The sequence below is a fragment of the Gnatocerus cornutus genome, chromosome 2, assembly GCF_029298725.1.
Source record: "Gnatocerus cornutus isolate USDA-ARS CGAHR chromosome 2, icGnaCorn1.1, whole genome shotgun sequence".
Lineage (NCBI taxonomy): Eukaryota > Metazoa > Arthropoda > Insecta > Coleoptera > Tenebrionidae > Gnatocerus > Gnatocerus cornutus.
In genome coordinates, this window is record NC_142234.1 from 5,533,612 (window position 1) to 5,553,199 (window position 19,588).

The 19,588-nt window shown below is 32.8% G+C and overlaps 1 protein-coding gene across 9 annotated transcripts in view; it reads left to right on the forward strand.

The window, feature by feature from the left end:
- The window catches only part of Sh (Potassium voltage-gated channel protein Shaker), a 220,172-nt gene that overhangs the window by 145,486 nt on the left and 55,098 nt on the right, over window positions 1-19,588 (forward strand). For 2 of the 9 annotated variants that reach the window (XM_088050408.1, XM_088050409.1), the window contains exon 1: window positions 8,322-8,611. The exons of the other annotated variants lie outside the window; for them this stretch is intronic. The gene's annotated coding sequence lies outside the window, so the exon portion shown is untranslated. Of the gene's footprint in view, window positions 1-8,321; window positions 8,612-19,588 lie in introns of those variants that run through there. 9 annotated transcript variants of the gene reach the window in all.

Here is a 19,588-nt window from a genome sequence, read left to right on the forward strand (position 1 = left end):
AAGAAGTTATTATAAGCACGCGTCATAAATCCTTTAAAACGAGAGACATCCTGTCGACCAAATACGGGCGTCGTAACTCGGGTGAAACATATTTTTTATTTGATAGTTTACTTTGGCACATTGCGACCTATTTATATAGATTTTATGGAGAAAGTGAATGTTTCTTTAAAAAATGTTAGAATAGGTACCACTGCTTGTCAGTAAATGAATTGATTTATTTTTATGGACAATCCAATCAATAAATATTCGGTGGGGATGACGTTACTGGAAATTTATTATAAGACTTCGGAGGAAATTGGTATAATTTTTGTGACACATGTTTCAAAGAAACATTAGCATATTGGAACATCCAGTTCAACGAAAAGTACACGTTAATTATTTAGATGCGCACATTGTAATTAATTTGTCAACTAAATTATAACAAATATGAGGAAATGTAATGTCATCCATGCTCGAAACATGTTCTACTGGGTTCCAGACGCTGTCTCGTTAATTTTCTGCATTAGTACACGTGCAACATCGTGGAACTAAAACATGGTGATTATCCCAATGTTAACTGTACAAAGTGAATATTATTTCTAATGGGCCAAACACGAAAATGAAGTTTCTTGGGTTAGTTTTTTTTATTTATTTTTTTCGCGGTGTATAAAACAAAAATTCAAAAAATTTATTTTGCAGGTTATTTTTTATGCCAACGATTTTACTAATTTATTAATTTCACTAGTCAACACCTTTTTATCGAAATTTGTGCTCTAGCAATGGAAAGTCATTTGTAAAAATTGCCTCTTGATTGCCCGGTTTGCTGCATCAGGTCCGGACTTAGATATATTTATAAAATAAGTTTTTTTTTGAGTACCTTACGTTTACTTTTGATTTTGTCATCGTCGTTCAAATCCCGTCACCCGAATGGAAAAAATCCTAGCTTGTTGGGTCCAACGTCGCCATCATCTTCATATACGGACCTACTGCAATATCAGTTTTTTATTAGAAATTTGAACCAACAATTTTAAGTTAGCAGTTAACTTACCCTTTAATCCCGATCCCTAAGCCGTATCGTCGCGCTCCAACCACTGCATCCCCCTCGAGGAACAGGAACCACTCGCACGACTTTCATTTGATTATCTCGCGCACTAAAAGTACTTCGGCACTGTTTTGCGAAACTCGATTCTGAATTTCAACACTCGCGGAAGACGCGGTTTCCGAATTTACGATGATGTACAAAAGAAGAAATTTGACAGTGGCGAACGACGATGACCAATTTCGGAAACGCCCAACAACCCCAGATCATGGCAGCTGTAATTAAAGAAATAATTATGAGTATTTATACATTTTAGGAGATATGAAATAACTTACCCTTTAATCCAGGCCACGTGGTGTATCGTCAAGTTCGTACCTCTGCTTCCCCCTGTAGGAACCAGGAACCACTCACTCACTATGTTTTAAGAACGATTTTAATTTTATTTTTAACACACTACTAAAACTGAATTGAACTATCTCGCGCACTAAAAGTTTCGGCACTCGAAATCAATGGAATTAGAGTAGAACTAGAAAATTTCAATAGAAAAAATAAGTCATTATTAGTAACTCTGGAAAATAATGAGACTAACATTAAAGAGATAAAATGTCAGAAATTCTTGTCGACAAAAATGCAGAATGGAGAAAATAAATAACATTCGGGTGACTCTCACCCCATTTAGCTTCGTTAATCGGGTCTTACCAAATAAAAGGGTAGAATTTTCAAAACTACTTTTAATTAGGGAAAAAATTGTAGTAAAAGGGCAAAACGAAGACCGTCACAGAAAGAAGGAAATTTCAGAAACGATTATAAGAAAAATAAATCTCTTGAACAAAAACGGCTAAATCTAGAAATTTACGCAGTGGAGGAAATGGTGTAAAAATTCAACAATGATACAACTAAATTGTCCTACCTTAATCCTTTGTCTTATATTTTTCAAAATGATCCAAAATTTCGAGTGAAAATTCCAAAGTTAGGATGATATCTGCAACAAATAAATACGTATAAGTAAAAGCATCGAATATTTATGTACAAACAATACACGGTCACTTTTAAACTATCGTACAAGTCCTACCTTTAAGTCCTGGCAATCAGTAAAACACACTAAAATTAATTTCGAGTCCGCAGCACGTCTTTCTTTCTCAAAACTCAGAGCACAACTAAATAAATAATGGCTTTACGGGCATTATTAAATAACCATTATTTAACTCTTTTTTTTAAATCACTCCCAATGTATTTGTAACTGACCTGCCCTTTCACTAATTAGGAACAATGCAGCTCAATCAATTACGTATTCTGCGTAAAAAAAAACAAGTCAAAAACTGTAGCACTAAAATTACCAAAATTACGAATTTTATAGGGAAAGGTTTCTTATATTTCGACTTCGCCTTAAAAATAAAAATTTCTAAAATTTGTGTTTTTTGATCTACATTGTTGCAATTTGGCAGAGTTAATAAAAGATTTAAAACTAGCAATTTCTCCAAATTCCATAGCTGTAGCACTAAAATTACCAAATTTACGAATTTTAAGGGTGAATTTCTCATATTTCGGGTTCACCTTGAAAATAAAAATTTCTAAAATTTGTGTCTTTCGATCTACATTGCTGCAATTTGCCAGAGTCAATGTACAATTAAAAACTAATAATTTCCTCACATTTCATAGCTGTTGCACTAAAATTACCAAACGAATATTTACCACCTACCTTGCAAAAATTTTTCTCAGAACAGCACACACACAATCAAAACGACTCTCTTCTCGAAAAGTCGAAACCCAACTGAATTCAATAAACAGATTAATACGTAATTTTCAAATGGCTAATCACCACCTTTTTCTTGAGCAAACAAAAAATTATCCGGAGGCGCCCTATGCCTTGAACGAACGTAATATTGAATAACAATGAATAAATAACAAATTCAAAAAATGTATAGTTTGCTTTAAATCTTAGTACATAATCTCATTATTTTCCAAAGTCACTATTAATTTTTCTATTGAAATTTCCTTTATTCTATGACGTTCTTTATTTTGTCATATTATCTATTTCATTTTCTCCTTTTCTTCTTCCCCATAGGGAAGCACCATTTCCGTGTATTCCATGTTGGTATAAACCATTTTGTACCACCTTTTGCACTTTAGGAACGATCTGATAACTTTGACACTGAAAATTCACGACAAACTGAGCGTTTTTAATTAAATTACAGCTCATCAGTCGTTTTTGTGACAAAAAGTTGTAATACGGTTTAAATCAAAAAACCTCGTTGCGGAAATGAAAGTGAATTTGTTTAGAGACATCGAACGGCTGTCCAAATTAAGGGCGGAAAAAGGCGAAAATCAAAATGCGTTTACGGAAAAAAATATCTAGAAAAGTTGGAGATCTTGATGCGTTCTAACCGGTTAAATTTTGTGTAGGTATTTAATCCTATATTAAAACAATATGGTTTCTATACATTTCCGACTTTGGTGCTATTAGGGAAGTTATTTTCCTGCAGAGAATATACCTACCTACTTAATACTAATTACAAAGGAGCAAATTTAAATATCAGCAGAATTTGAAATGGATAAGTTAAATATCTGTAGTGGATACATATTTATTTTGATTAATAGAACTCCACAACTAATTGTCAATTTTATTAATAATCGGAAAATATAATAATGAAATACATAAAGTTATAATGAAATACTTGCTAATCTGCACACAAAACAACAAAAACAAGTTTATTGCTGATGCTCCTACAATTTGGTGACAATCTGACAATGCTCCTGTATGACATTCCGCAGGAATTGCAAGAGTTTAAAAGACCAATCACGAAGGCGCATTTTAAATTTGCCACCTACAAAAATTTAGCCATTTGTCATTGAGCAAAAAACGAAGCTGTTCATATTACCAGCTATGATTTTTTTAAATGTGTTCGTTTTCCCATATTTGCTTCACGTTCGAATTAAGTATTAAGAAATTAGAATCTTATCAAATCACATTTAGCATGGAATCACATTACATAAGAATTTTTAGTAAATTTGTTTATTTTTTTAATTTCACAAATGCGTGTTTTAATTAAGAATCTAAAGAAAACTGATGCCGCTAAATCCAATCGAACAGCTGTTAGACCCTTTCAAAACCCTCTGTTGTATGTTGGTTAAGGAGGTAAGAGGGTGATTGGGGCCATGTGCAAGATACCATGTGTGACTGTGATCGTAGCGGGTTTTATTGAATGGCTTGATATGTGAAAAGGAATCTCGTGTGAAAATTTTACTTTTATAATTAGAAGTTTATATAAAAAGAGATTTTTTTGTAAAATGCATTCTCATATTATTTGTGGATTTTTCGTCATTTTGTTGTGAGTTACTGATCGAAGGACTAGAAATAAAATCTTAATTTGATTTATTAATTTTTATTCGTTGACGATTTACATCGAATGATCATGGGTCGCAACCAAGTGGAGTGTGTTGTACCAACCATATACAGGTGTTTGAGGATTTGGATGCCAATTTTGCAATCTATAATTTTTTATTTTGAACATTTTGAACATTTTTAATACAAACCTGCGATGCTCGGGGATTTTGTAAAATATAAATTCGAAAACTTTTGGACTGCAAAGAGTTAAAAGCAGTTAAAGCATCTAAGCAACCCAAAATCTTCAGCGGGTATTCAAAGAAAAAGATGATATCAAAGGAAATGAATTAAGAAGCCAAAAGTAAATAAGGATATTTCTTTTTTAAGCAAAAATGTTTTTATTAATAAACCGAATAAATCAATAATCTGGAGAGCTTGCAATAGTTGATTCGGTTATCAAGTTGCTTTTGTATTTTTTAACAAAGTATTATGTTTGTATAGTGCCTCTAGCGATCAAAATTAATAGAAAATATGATGAATCTAATAAACTGGCTTATTAAAAAATATTGCAAATTAGGTGCAGCGCTTTCAAAGAAAATATTGAAATTCTCGTTTTTTTAATAAAAAATAAATTGTCTTTGTTCATGGAAATCAAAATTTTATACCTCTGACTAGAATACTCATTTGAAGTGAGCCAATTTTCTTGTCAATGTGCGCTATCTAAACAGATACGACAAATTTCTCGAATATTTAATGTATTTATTTAGGGGAACGCAGGGTAATGGGAGCGATAGTAATACAAGGAAAAGTAGGCACATTTGCGCGATTGTAAGCACTCGGTCGCTTCCGTCAACCATCGTTAAACTTCGCCCCAAAAACACAAGTTGTTAGCGCCATCCGTTAAGTCACGAAGAACGCTTGTGTGTTTTTCGCTCCATGCTTATAAAAAACTGCCGATTGCCAGCGCCAAGGTAAGCATGAAGTTATATTCTATATTTATTTTTTATTTGTGTTACAAATAGTTCATTGCATTAATAACTAAGATCTCATTTAAAGTATGTTTAGTTGAATTTTCGGGCCAGAGTATATATGGCCCAATTTCCCAAAAAACGTTAAGTGGGCTCTCATTAGCCGCATGTGTCGGATAAAGGGAGCGATTGACTTTTTTTTGTAAAATTGTTATTGGACCTCAACCTATGACTGTAATTTATTATATTTGTGATTGAAATATACTTAAATAATTAATGTAAGAGTTCCTAATTAAAAATTATAAGAATGTTAACAAATGTTGTTTTTATCAACATTTTCCCTTAGTACGCTCCCATTACCCTGGTTTCCCCTAAATACACAGTGTCCGAAAAGTTGCGCACTACTTTCACTCTACATTATTATAAGGTCATGAACAACAATAAAAAGGTGGATTGAGGAGTAGAAATTTAATTCCAGAAGTAAAAATTTTTTGGAATTATTTTACGTTTCGATGAGTTTGTTATACAGTAAACCCTCAACATTCGCGGGTTCGACATTTGCGAATTCAACATTCGCGACCCCCTTGAAAGGGTAAATAAAATCCTGGAACGAAAATGCTTCTAAGAACTAAAAAAAAACAAAACTTCACTTTCTCGACACTATAAAAATTAAACAAAACATTACATTTATTTTTTTTAAATCTTATTATTACGGCCACATCATACGATTTTTATGTTTTCGGAACAATTGTATGAGTTGTTGGCCAAAGTGCGTTTCATTTTTTTGTTGTCATTAGTATTTTTTGTCGACTTAACAGATCTGAAGTTTATTAAATGGAAAAAAATCCTTTCCCTTGGGAAAAAATTAAGATTTTAGACAGATTTAAAATCGGTGTAGGTTTTCAAAATATTGTTATATACTGTATATAATCAATTATGTTTTTTTTCTAATTCAATTTAATTTTTTAGTTTACATGGTGTTTTTCTTTGAACTTAACCCTTCCATTTACACAAGTTAATAGACTTACCATTCGCGTCTAAAAGTTGGAACTGAACCCCCGCGAATGTTGAATGAGGGTTTACTGTATTTACATTGACATCGAGTTTTTAGTTTCGGCGTTCTGCCAAAAAAGTCTAAAGAACCTTCCGAAATATGCCGGAAAATTCGATTTGCGGACAGTTCTTTTCCGATTTTTTGTCCCCGGTCAGTTTGTTTCCCTTGAAAATTTGTCTCCTGCAAATGGTCCCTGAAAACTTTGCTTACATGCACTGTACTTACAAGAACCTGAATTGAACGTATTTGCAGGCATGTAATCTGTTCTTCATAATTTATTATCTGCACAGAGTCCGTCAACAATTGTGGCCACCTACCAAAGCGTCTTCAATTTGCAAATTTGTTTTTTGTCATCATTACTTAACTAGTACTTATTTCACTGTTATTACAATAAACTAATGCGCCCATTCAAATTGATTGTTTTAGATGTTTTCTGCATCTGATATTCTTCTCAAAATATTACGGATCTGCTACTTATATGAGACTTTGTACTGGGTAGGACAAGGACACTGCTAACTGGGGCTTAATTTTTTATTTTATTAGTGTATAGCTACCTTGTATTGAAGATGTCAATTTCCATGTCTAAATTACCATGTTGCAGCTAATTCTTTCCTGAGACCAAAAGTGAAAACCAAAACAAAATAAGTGCTTTTTTAACTTAGATAAAAGCTTTTTTTTTTAATCAATCAAAATCTATGTATTTGGTAAAAATTTTTATAATAATTTTATTGTTAGAGATTAGATTTTACTGTTAACAATTTTCTGTGTCAAAAAGGGAAAAACACCGAGTTTTATAAGGCAAATTTTAAAGCACGAATCCAAGTTTATAATGGATGAGTGCCTTAATGGCCGTATGAACGAGGTTTTTATACTATTTTTTCTAATTTGTTCTTGTAACAGGGCTATTTTCGCTATTTCCTCATTCGTTTTTAGTGCTATAATATCCCATTTTGATACGCGATGCTATAATAACTTTGTTTCCATAGCAATATGGGAATCTTTAAAATACAAATTAGGAAAACCAAGTTCCAACATGTAAAAGTACCATTTCTTCGCTTTGTAGAAAATTTTTCATTGTTGCAACACTGTACAGCTCTTAGTATTTATTAGTTGCTTAGTTACGAAAACTTTCGAATAAAAAATTCTATTAGAAACTGTTGAGCAGCATTGTCAATGTTTTCCTTTAAAAAAAATTGTGTCTATTTTATATGTCCAACTTCATTTTAACTAGTTTCGTCCCTTGAATTCGTTGGAAAAACTACTGGCGCTTCCTACAAATCACGAAATTGCTATCAAAAGATTTTTAATGACTTTATAAACAGCTAAGGCCAACACGTGTAGACGAGACCAAATGAAACCCTTCAAGTGCTTTCCGAGCTTAAACACCACGTGCTTGAACGCTCTCAACTCCCCTCATCATATCAGATCAGAGATCCGACAAAAGTAAAGGTCCGGTTACAACAACTTTGTGCTCATTATGCTGCGTTCATACAAAGTTTTGGAATAACATATCGCATAACACGTGATTTTGCATTCGTGCAAATAGGAACAAAATGATAAATGATCGAATAAAAAATGTCAAGATCAAGTAAAACGAAAGTGTAAAAAAATATCGAATGAGTTTATCAGTAAGTACAATGACTCTACGTACATTAAATAAATATTAATGAAATCAATAACACCCATAACGTCATGTCGGCGCCATGTCTGAAAAACCAGTAAGATTTATGTAAACTTGTCCGTGGGCGAAAACTGCCGAAAAACTAGGAAAAGTCTGGCGTGGTCCCAAAAACGCGCCATTTTTGGCCATTAAACAAGTCAACTTAAGAACAAAACAAATATATCAAGTTGGCCATGCGGCCGATCGTCGACTATCGTGCCATATCGTGGTATTCCGTCACCCCTTTACCAACCACTACTGATACTGCATTGTATCACGGCCAGCCTCGATGTCACTCATACTAATTCTTTTCCTTCTCTTTGCCAACTTCGGCAAGTGCGAAAGTTTTCGCGTGTTGAAGCTCGCGTTCGCGGGTAATTCGAAGTGAGCCCTCATACGAATAATCGGAGTGAAACGAAGGAAAAATTCACAATCGATAATAATAATAAACGAACGAAACTTAATAATAAGGATTGATCGAAGAGTTTGTTGTAGTTGGCGGTTATTTGTTCAGTTCGGTGGTGAAATGTGTTTCGGTTAAAAATGTTTTCTTCTATCTTTTAATTGATTTTACAGCGGAATTAAGGTAATTAGCGGTTTTGCAAAGACCATCACGAGATAGCACAATTAACGACGAAATTACTGCGGTACCCCACTTCCGCCGCTGACTGAAATTAAATTCATCAAAACGAGACAGTGAAGAAAATTTTTGCCACAAGCATTTTTATTTCAATGAGGTGGTTTACATTCACGCCCATGCATTAAAAATCCGATTAGCCCTCTCCGTGCCAATAGTCTCGCTTTAATAGATTATCGGAAAATAATTACCAAGGACGATCCTCTCCTTCCAAGTTTTTCTTCTTCGCTCGCGATACCAGTATCTAAAATTCCATTGTTCTGGGACTGCATTATTCACCGCTTTCCGATAAATTTTTCTGATGGTTAAAGGTCATTCTATTTCAGACTGTAGAAACAATATTTAAAATTCGAAGTTCTGAGACCTATCAAGCAGTTGATCAAAGTACATGAAAAAACAGTAACGCAGGTAAATTTCTCCAGAGAGTTTCTTCATGCCGAATTTTTACGGATTTTCATAAAAAATGTGAAGAGGTCAAGTCGAAGATATTTTTCTACCACATTTTAATATCCTAAAAATAGTAAAAATAGTCGATAACCGGTTAAATATGGTCCTATAAATTTGACCTACTTTTTTCAATTCGATTGTATGGTAAAAGCTCTGTTTGTTATTTTAATTGGATGCATAGTGTGACGGAGCTTTTGTTGCCGCCTACATTTTATATACTCCTTTGTCGAATATCCAAAGGATTAAATTTCTTTATCACAAAAAACCAGTTTCACAGAAGTGTTCTGACATTTCCTGACTAGTTATTGAGACTTTTATGTTTCTGATGTAAACTGTCCTTTTGAAATCAGTAACTGTAATAGTGTTAAATGTAGTAAAAGCTTTTATGAGGATAAACTTGCTTTTTATTAAATTTTTACTGGTTTGCGGACAAAAATTTCAAATTTAATTATTTATTCGTATGTATACCTTTTATCCAAATTCCAGCTTCATTAAACTATTAATTGACAATAAATTTAATCTTTTTATTTTTTTGCATACGTTATTTTAAGTACAATTTGTCCGAAGCTATTATCATAAAAATTATCGTGTCCAATATCTTTCTTATTTGCAAACGGATTTTAATAAAATTAAACATAAATATTATTGAAAATGTGACGTTAAAGATGTAATTTTAGCCGCCTTTTTGTTTGGTAAATTTATTCAGAATATTTACTATCGCGTTAAGTAGAAAAAATTTCGAACGGATTCTGGGTCAATGCATTGTAATAATTTCCAAAAAAAATCCGACTCAAATCGATGAAAAATTTAAAATTTTTGGCATTTTCACCGTCACTCTTAAACTATTTTACTTGCAATAATAGATTTCGAGCTGCTCTTTTGATAGATGTTGAATTCCAAAGGATTAAACGTCGTTTTCGACATGAAAAAGTTACTAGAATATCACCTCAAGATGAATTTCTGAAAACCTATTTCAGTCAATATCTAATTTATTTGTCAAGCAAATTTACGTTATTTGGGCCATTTGACGCAGAATTTTACGCATAATCTAAAACTGGTCAAGTTTTCTTGTACGTCAACAAATCACTGGGTTATTGATGATTGAAATTTCGACTTGTCGTCAGAAGCCCTAAAAGTTCGGAAATATTTTGGAAACTACGACAGACAGAAGATGCGCTTTTTGTCATCGTTTTTTTCGCATTTTGCTTGCTAAAAATTCGCTCTTACATTTTACTAAGTTTAAAAATAGTTTTTTTCGAAAATACATGTTATGAAGTTATGACTACAACTAGGTATATATTATAGGTAAATTTACTTCTAACGATATCTCGCTTATTTTTGAAACAAACTTAAAGTTAAAGGGTATTCATTTTACGCAGAATTTCACGCATATTAAAAAACCGGACTCAAAATTATCGTACGACAACAAATAATTGAGGTATGGCCGATTAAACTTTTGGATAATTAATTTTGAATTTGAAATTTCGAATGCTAGGAAATATAGCAATATCTCTACGATGTTTAAAACTCCAATGTTACTTTTATCGAAGAAAAATCTGTCTTAATAAAAAAAAATAATTTTTAGTTTTTTGATCGCCAATCATAAACTATTTGACCTACTGATTTGAGATTAGGCTAGTTAATATATCTCAAGCTGCAATTTCGATTAATGTAAACTCCAAAGAATTAGACATCGTTTTCGTATTGAAAAAATATATTGAAAATCACCCCAAAAAAGACTTTCTAGAATCCTATTTTAGTCATATCTAGCTTATTTATGAAGCCAACTTACGTTATTATGGCTCATTTAGCCCAGAATTACACGCATAGATAATAAATGTGAACATTTTTTTCGTGTCATCAAATAACTGAATTATGGATGATTGAAAATTAAATTGTCTTGTAAAAAATTGGTATGTACCTACTATTTTTGTTTTGGCATTGGGAAGATATCAATGGCCTTTTTGTCACTTATGGACTCATGCTTTGTTGTTTCTAGTCTACGCAGGTAAAAACCGACAATTTTTAGCATCCAGTTATAAAAAAAGAAACGTCGGCTTAGGTGGTTAAGTTACTAAGCCCATTTTGAATTTTCTGAACGGAGGTCAAGTAATATTTATTATTCTCATATTTCTTTTTAAATCTAAGATTTGAAAATTTGGATATTGAAAATTTTGTTCAAAAATGGACTTAACACTAAGCCGACGAAAAGTGTTTTGACCAAAACCATTCAATAAGTTAGTTAAAAGTAGGAACTAAAGTTTAGTTAAAATTAAATGAATAACAATTTTACGGGCACGTTAAATTTTGACTTATCGCATACCATTTGAATTCAATTTTATGGAGAAACATTTTCTATTTAAATTGTTATGTGCGTATTTTATGTACAAATTTAATAATTGAAGTAAAATAGCATTCGCATTAACCAAGCGATATAAATTAGCAGGAATTCTATTGTATTCTTCGTTTTATTGTCCACTGAAAATAAATTTTTAATTTATGGAGACTGCACCAATTGTAGCAACTGAAATGTTTTTAATAAACCATCAGCGCAGTTTTATATTTGTCCCTGTAATATTGTGTCTATCACTAGACTCATTTTGCACGACACCCAGATGGACCAAGTTTTTGTTTAATTACTGTAAAATTTACACTCTAACAAATGATTCAAATTAATCATAAACCCGTTGATTGCAATCTCGTAGCGCTATTGATTGGTATTCGGATGATCTTCTATTTTTGAACCCATTTGTCAAATTGTAATACTTGAAAATTAAAACTCAATAATTGAACTTCTTTTATTATTTTAAAACTGAACGGTAGACACATTTTCAAGTCAAAAATAGCAGAGATTCTACATACATAACGAGCAAAGATTTCAATTGAACCCGTTATGGATACACGTCGAAATTACTCTACGTGTTGTTAATGAATCAATTTGCTACTATTGCCAACAATCAAATCTCTTCAAACATACCGGTAATTGGATTAGAAAACACGTAAAATTGGATAAAAAGAACGGTAAAGCTCAAAATTAAAATTTTTGCGCGTACTAAAAAAGGTGGATGCGCCGGGTTAAAAAGCAAAGTTTACATAATACATATTTTCTTAAAATGGATAAAATATAGGAATCGTTACCTACGAATTTTAGATACAAAATGTAGATGCATTGTGATAAAACGGCACAACGGTTTTAGAAAATTTAGTCGTTTTTTTTTTAATATCTGCGTCAAACTGCCATTCGAAAACTGACGTAAGAAACGTTCCCGCCACCGCATCAGACACCTGCAATGAATTGCCGTGATTTATTGTAACATTGCTTGCATGTATGCAGTTAAAATGAACTTTTGGTGAAGGCTACAGGAATTATAACTGCACCAAAATCAGCTGTCTTTTACATTAACATCACTGAAAGTTAAATCTGCTATTTGCTTTAGTTTTGCTGAACTGGAAAACTTTTTAGGCTTCTCTGAACTGGGTAGGATCCATCACAGCATAAAATTGATTCGCACTATTTTTGGAAAAATCTATAAATAGAAGCTTTGTACACTAACATTTCAGTGCATCGAATTGTTCGTTTTAAACATATTGTGGCCCGTTAAGTGCTTTATCTGATTCGGTTTACTTTCCTGATTATTTAATAAAATGTTTGAGCTTAATAATATTCGCTCTTTACTTCACACATCGCTTACGTTTAGTAAAAGCCTGTGCGACCTTTTCTAACCTTTCAAAGGTAACCTCTTGTGCGGCTTAATGGACCGGATAATTATATTTAGGTTTAAAATTCTGATGGATAAAATTTAACACACCCCTAATACTGCTGTCTCTAATTAATTGACAAATTTATATCGTTTACATTTTGATTTCGTTATAAATTTCAACAGCCTTCTCTTGCACCAGTGAAAACATTCATTTGATAGCTAATAAACAAATCTCATTTGACACATACGTCCACATGAATTTTAGATTTTTTAGTTACAGCAGGACACTTGTGAAATGAGTGAATTTTACGGTTAAAGCAAAGGGGTAGGTGTATGCGCGATAGTCAGTTTATAATTAACACGTCCACATCGAAGGCTGGTTTATCCTGGTTATTTGATCTTGGCCGTTGTCATTTTTTAAAGTTAATTAAGTGTTTACAACGAGGATACTACCAAACAGACAAAACTGATAGAACAAAGCTTGAAGGAACGATAATAGGGAGAATAACAACTCTTTTAGTTCCAGAATCTCAAATAAAGTGTCGTCAATATACTGTCACTTATTGTTGACGAATACGAAGAAATATTGTCACTTTTCCATCCCTTCTGTGTTTGTATTGTCTTACCATTTTGTGCAGTTTTTTTTATCTAATGTTTTCTGGTTTTAATAATTTGTCGGCTAATGCTAGTAGACTAAATTCAGTTTTACTGCAATTGACAAATTTTAACTGAAATAAAGTTCTTAAGTTTATATTTAATAGTGTAATTCAGAAATTTTCACTCCACAGCAAATCATCTCCAAAGACGAACCAAAAATATCTTTATTTTACCTTTAAGCCTTTCTAATAGCCAACCGTTTTATTTTATATTAAATTTTGGAGTTTTTAGATTCCGGAGACCTCCAATAGTCTCCATAGCTATTTTTACAACAAATTCGCGTCTTCATAGCTTTCCCGACGTTCTTCTCCAACAAACTCTGGACCAGCAAAATCTTTTTCAACTGACTGTCTTTAGAGCGTCTAATGGCTTTTCCGACTGTCTTGCAATAAATTTGGCGTTTCTGATAGGATTTCCAACTGTCGTTCAAGAAATTCTACGCTTCTAAGAGCTTCTTCGCGACTTTTTCAACTTTTTCAACAAATCCTATGACTCTGACAACTTTTCTAACTGTCGTTTTCAAGACATTACGCTGGTAAGAGATTCAAATTCTGTGCTTTTAATAGTTCTTTTACAACAAATCCTACGCTTGCAAGAATTCTTTTCAACTGCCTTTGGCAACAAACTTTGCGTCTTTAATAAGAGTTTTCTCAACTGTCTTTTGCAACAACTTGCGATAAGTTGTCCGACTGCGTTTTTTACAAATTTTTCACTCCTAAGAGGTTTTGCGACTATCTTATCAGAATTCTGGGCATCTATAATAAGCTTATAACTATCGGTTTACTTATTAAAATGTAAGGTTGGCAATAGCCTCTAGTAATTTTTGTCGGCAACAATTAGCAGCAAAAGTTTGACCTTGATGCAACTGAGATACATACGTAGAAGTTAATCGTCCTGTCCAAAATAAATCTTTTTTTAAATCTCTGTTCTCGCCAAATATTATATTAATTAGAATATTAATTAATTTGAGAGGTTTATACACCCAACTTTGACAACAAAAATCGCTACATTAAATTATTTTGTTCCCTAACGCATTTAAAGTCTTATTCACACCCAAGAATTTTTGAAAATTTGCACAGGAAATCGGACTGATGGCAATGAGCTCTAGTTTAGCAGCTGTTCCGACCGTCGCCGTCGTCTCCAAATGCGTTTAGCAACAATTTCCATATTCCCACGAGGTTTTCTGATTGATCCCACTTGGGTAGAGAAAAAAATTGTAATTGTAATTCGATTTTATGCCGAAACTCAAATTTGTGAATTTACTAAATCAATCTCTTCATGACAGGGTCGTACTAATTTTTTTTAAGAGTACGTTTGACTACCAATAGAATTCGAGGTTTAGCTCAACTGGGAAGTCGCGGAATAATTTACAGAGTTCCACCCTCTGCTCCATCGCTGGTTAGCAACTCGGACCTATTCAGACGCACCCTGGAATTATGCCCATCCAAGTAAACACCGGCAATTTGGAAATTATGCCCATCCATACCGCACCCTGAATAACAAATTCGAGATTAATAAGAATAAACAAAATTCTAAAATATAACTCCCTTAAATTAAATTGCAGTCTTCTTTATTTAGACCGCAAGACAAGTAAATTCCATCCTGCTTTGGTTCTATATGTTGACAACCAACCAAACGAAATATCACCAAAATCAAATTTGTAAAATAAAATACATACATCGAAACCCCAATCATCGATTTTTAATGATACACTGGCGGCCTTTAATTTGGAAACACCAAGCTAATCGAGTTCACTGGAAATTTTGAATTTTCTCTATTGTATAAGTATCGTTAGCCTTTTTATCATTGAACGTAAAAAATTAAAGTCTACACCTTCATTCAAGTACTGAAGAGCAAATCCGACTCTGTTTTCCTTATGCGCCTCAGTTAAAAATGGCTTTCTAGCTGCCGCCCTATTAGCCAAAACTGCTGCTTTAATTCTTTTTCTAGCGGTTCTTACAGAACCTGGAAAATTAGTTTCTTGGCGAGCTTTTACAGCACTTGAAAAAGGCTCCTGGTCGATGTGGTCAACCAAGGCTGCATCTTCCACGTTGGTCGAAATTTTTGGTCTGCCAGGAATTCTAGCACGTGCCACTGTATGCTGTAATCTCCACTTCTTTATGATTTTTGAAATGCAGCTGTGGCTAACGTTTAGGTCTCTTGCAATACGTCTTAAGCTCCAACCTTCTTCTGATTTACTGATGGCTCGTACTTTTGCTGCTTCTGTAAGGTTTCGAGGCATATTTTTATAAAATTTTTATTTTTATAAAATTGACAAGCTTGACAAGTAACCAACGTTTTTACATTAGAAAAATTTTGGTGTTTCCAAATTAAAGGCCGCCAGTGTACATTGAAAATAAAAATATATGTATTAAAAATCGATGTTTTTTTGGCGAAATCGATATTAATAAAAAATCGATGTAAAAGTCCTAGATCTAGTATCCACACCGGCGTTTTTGAAATTATGCTCGTCCAGAACGCACCCTGGAAATTATGCCCATCCAAGTAGGCACACCAGCGCCGGCGGTTTGGAAATTATGCCCCTCCAGAACTCATCCTGAAAATTATGCCCATTCGAATAAACATACTATAGTTTGTACAGTGAGAGTTTGAATGACAGAAAAGTCACTAAATCTACGCAATAAAAAGTGTACCATAGCCGCGAAATTTAAAACAACAAAGTAACCCCAATTACTGTAACCCTGTCAACCCATTTCGCGTAGGAATTTAGTGTTTTTAGTGTATTTTGTAGCATAATTTGCTGCCAACCTATATGTCAACTGTCGAAATCTTCCAATCTCTCACCGGATATACTATAGTGTTCAGAATATTATGCTCATCCAGAACGCACCCTGGAAATTATTCGCATTCATACACTTATTTTGCACCTTTGCTTTCACTACTGACTTAAGCCACACATCCTAGCATCCTCATGAAGTTGCGCATAAATTTCTGAGCCAAACCGAGAGCTCTTTTATACAACATTTATTGATTCCCACTTACGTCATCATTTTTACCAAATTTTTATTCTGTTACATAATTTCGAAAATTTTCTTTGTTTGTGTTAATTGTACTATTGGTGACACCGAAATGTGAACGATTTTTTCGTTGTCATGGATTTTTCTCTTATTTTTCATTATGCAAATCAGACTTTGAGGAGTAGCGTTCTCTTTGATTTTTCTTTAAACATTTAATCTTAGCTATACAACATCTGGTTTTCTTTTAATTTCGCAATAGCTCTTGCTTTTTCGACTACAGTTAAATGTCTAGGCATTTTTAATTAACCACTGTCATTAATTGTCATAAATGACTATTAGAAGAACGCCTATGATTTAAAGTGAAAATGACGCCAGACAATTTTGCCGTACACATTTGATTGTCGTCAATAGTACCGAAATTTTAAATGATACAACAAAAACGTCAAATTTAAAAAAAAATTTAATTTTGAGTTCAATAAAAACTTCCAGCCATGTCAACTAAATCTTAATTTTGATGTTTACTAATCTTGCAATGTTGCAGCAACACAATTTGTGAACTAGCCTATACTCATTTGTTAATTTATTAGACCAAAGCATAGAATTATACAGTATGTCCCCGGATTGAGTTCACAAGAGGAAAAAAAACGTTATTTTTCATTTTACAAAAAAATGACAAAGGAATAATATTTTTTGCTTAATTTAAAATAAATAAATCTTTAATTAAAATTTTAATATTATCAAGCTGTGTTCTAAAATCAAAAAAAAACAAAAAATAACGAAGAACTTTTTTATTTTTAGTTTTGCAAAAAATGTTAAAGGAATGAAATTTGTTTCTTAACTCAAACCAATTTCCACTATTTGATTGACTCATTACCTATTTCAGCACATTCATCAATTCTAACTCGTAATTCTTTAAGACTGTTTCAAATTTTCTCACTTATTGTTAAAGATGCAACTGCATTTCTTATCCAATTTTTTAATACTTACGCAATATTGGGTAATTTTTTTTTTAATCTTTAACGCACTATTTGTTATTGTGAATCCACAGCCTGCTATTATTTAATACGATTTCAGAATTTAATAAATAAAAATAATGAAAAAATTAATTTTAAGAGTACAAACTAATAATTTTGAAACTTTTATTGCAGATTTATCTGTTTTGAAATAAGCAAAAAATGTTATTTCTTTGTCATTTTTTTTGTAAAATGGAAAATAAACTTTTTTTCCCTCTTGTGAACTCAATTCGGGGACATACTGTAGATCTAGAAAATCTGCATTTTAATTTAAACAAAAAATTCACAATTTTACAGGAATAAAATATGATATGCCACTTTTTTACAGGTATTCTAACCTTTTCATTATGTAGAACGTAAAAAGTTTATAGCAAAGAATTCAAATTTTTAGTTCTAAAATGACGTCAAAGTTTATAGCACTTTCTATTAAAACCCCTTATTTTAGTCATTTTAACAATACCTATAGCAATTTGATTTGTCGAGAGAAGTAGTCCAGAGTTACTCCTTCATTGTACCAAAGTTCTAAATTATTACACAAAAATTCCAATGTGGTTTTGGTAGTTTTAAAGTTGCATCAACACAATTTAGGTATTCTGCTATTGTCAATTCGCTTCATCTTATTCTTTCTTCTTATTCTTATTTTTTCTTACCTTCATCCTTTCGACTCATGATTTGTATACCGCCTACAAACACTCCAGAAATCAGAATAGCACTCACTCACAGAAAGACCTGTTAATAATTACGTAGGATGAACGTCAAGACTGCTTTCAATATTTGCTTATCACCAACAATGTCGAGCTGAAACACTACATGTCCATACCTGTCACGGCCCGTTCCTGTATTTCGAGATGCGAAGAATTTCATAGAGAATGACGGATTAAATTACAAGTTTTTTTTCATATAGTGCAACAAATTTTAAAGCCTTTCATCTTCAGATTTATTCGAGTGGACGAGCCACGCTGTCGGAATAATGATGTGTTAGATTTTTATACCCGACTCTGTTGCATGGACAAGCTTTAATAAATCGGAAGGACCGGAATCGATGAAATTGTTAACGGAATAACAGATATCCGAAGTAGTTTTTCTAGCTGCGTGTTGGCATTTAACACGTGACAGAAATATTATCGGTAAATTGATCTTGACGCATATTTTCGATTTTTCCGACAAACGTATTTAGTGTACATCCAAGGGGGCAATCGATTGGTGACACTCTAAAGAAACATGTAAGAAAAGGGAGAAATAATTAATACCAGTCCTCCCTCAGTGAACTTAAAAATTACCACTCCTTTGTCTTGTTACAGAAATAAATCCGTCCAAACTCCTCGGTTATTTTCATTTGAAAAGAATTAATTTATACTCCCCACGTATTTGCCTATGAATGTTTTTAGTTTCATTCTGCTCGTTTGAATAAACATAAAGTTATTTCCATACATTTTGCTATACAGTCCGATCGATTTGTGCACGTAGTAAGTGCTACATTGTACTTTTTTCGCCCCGACTAGCGTTGCTATTGTTAATTTCAGGACGGAAGTTAAATTATGACGTGTAAAAGCTGATAAGTGCTTTATTATCCGCCACAGTTACTCTGAATCTTTCAAGAGCGGTCATGGCGAATTACACTGCGGATTTGATCGTTGATCAGTGAAAAAAACTCATTAGTGTAAATGCGTTTAACACACTACGCTGAAAATAGACGCATTCATTAATCAGGAGAATGTGTGCAACAAATAAAATTTTATTAGTGACGCACACATTTTTCATTTACGCAAATTTGCCGAGTAGACATGGAAATAACGAACCGCAAATGAATAATTCTGCTAAAGAGCAGAAGATGCCGCTGGTTGAAATGAGGTCTATAAAAAAATTCCTGCATGATCAAATCTCGGGAGTTGGCAAAGCTCCCAAATATAGACATATTGTTAAAAGGGCTCGCAAGAAATTTGTCTTCATTTGTCGGGTAGCAATTTCTCTGATACGACATTGTGAATAATTTGCTCAATGGTTGAGTCGGTGCTCTAAATTTTAACACACTTCTGTCAAATACAATTAGTCAACAATAGGCGTAAATGTAACAGAAATTTTAAGCTCTTAAAATGGTGGATGCGCCGGGATAAATTGTTTTTTTAAGTT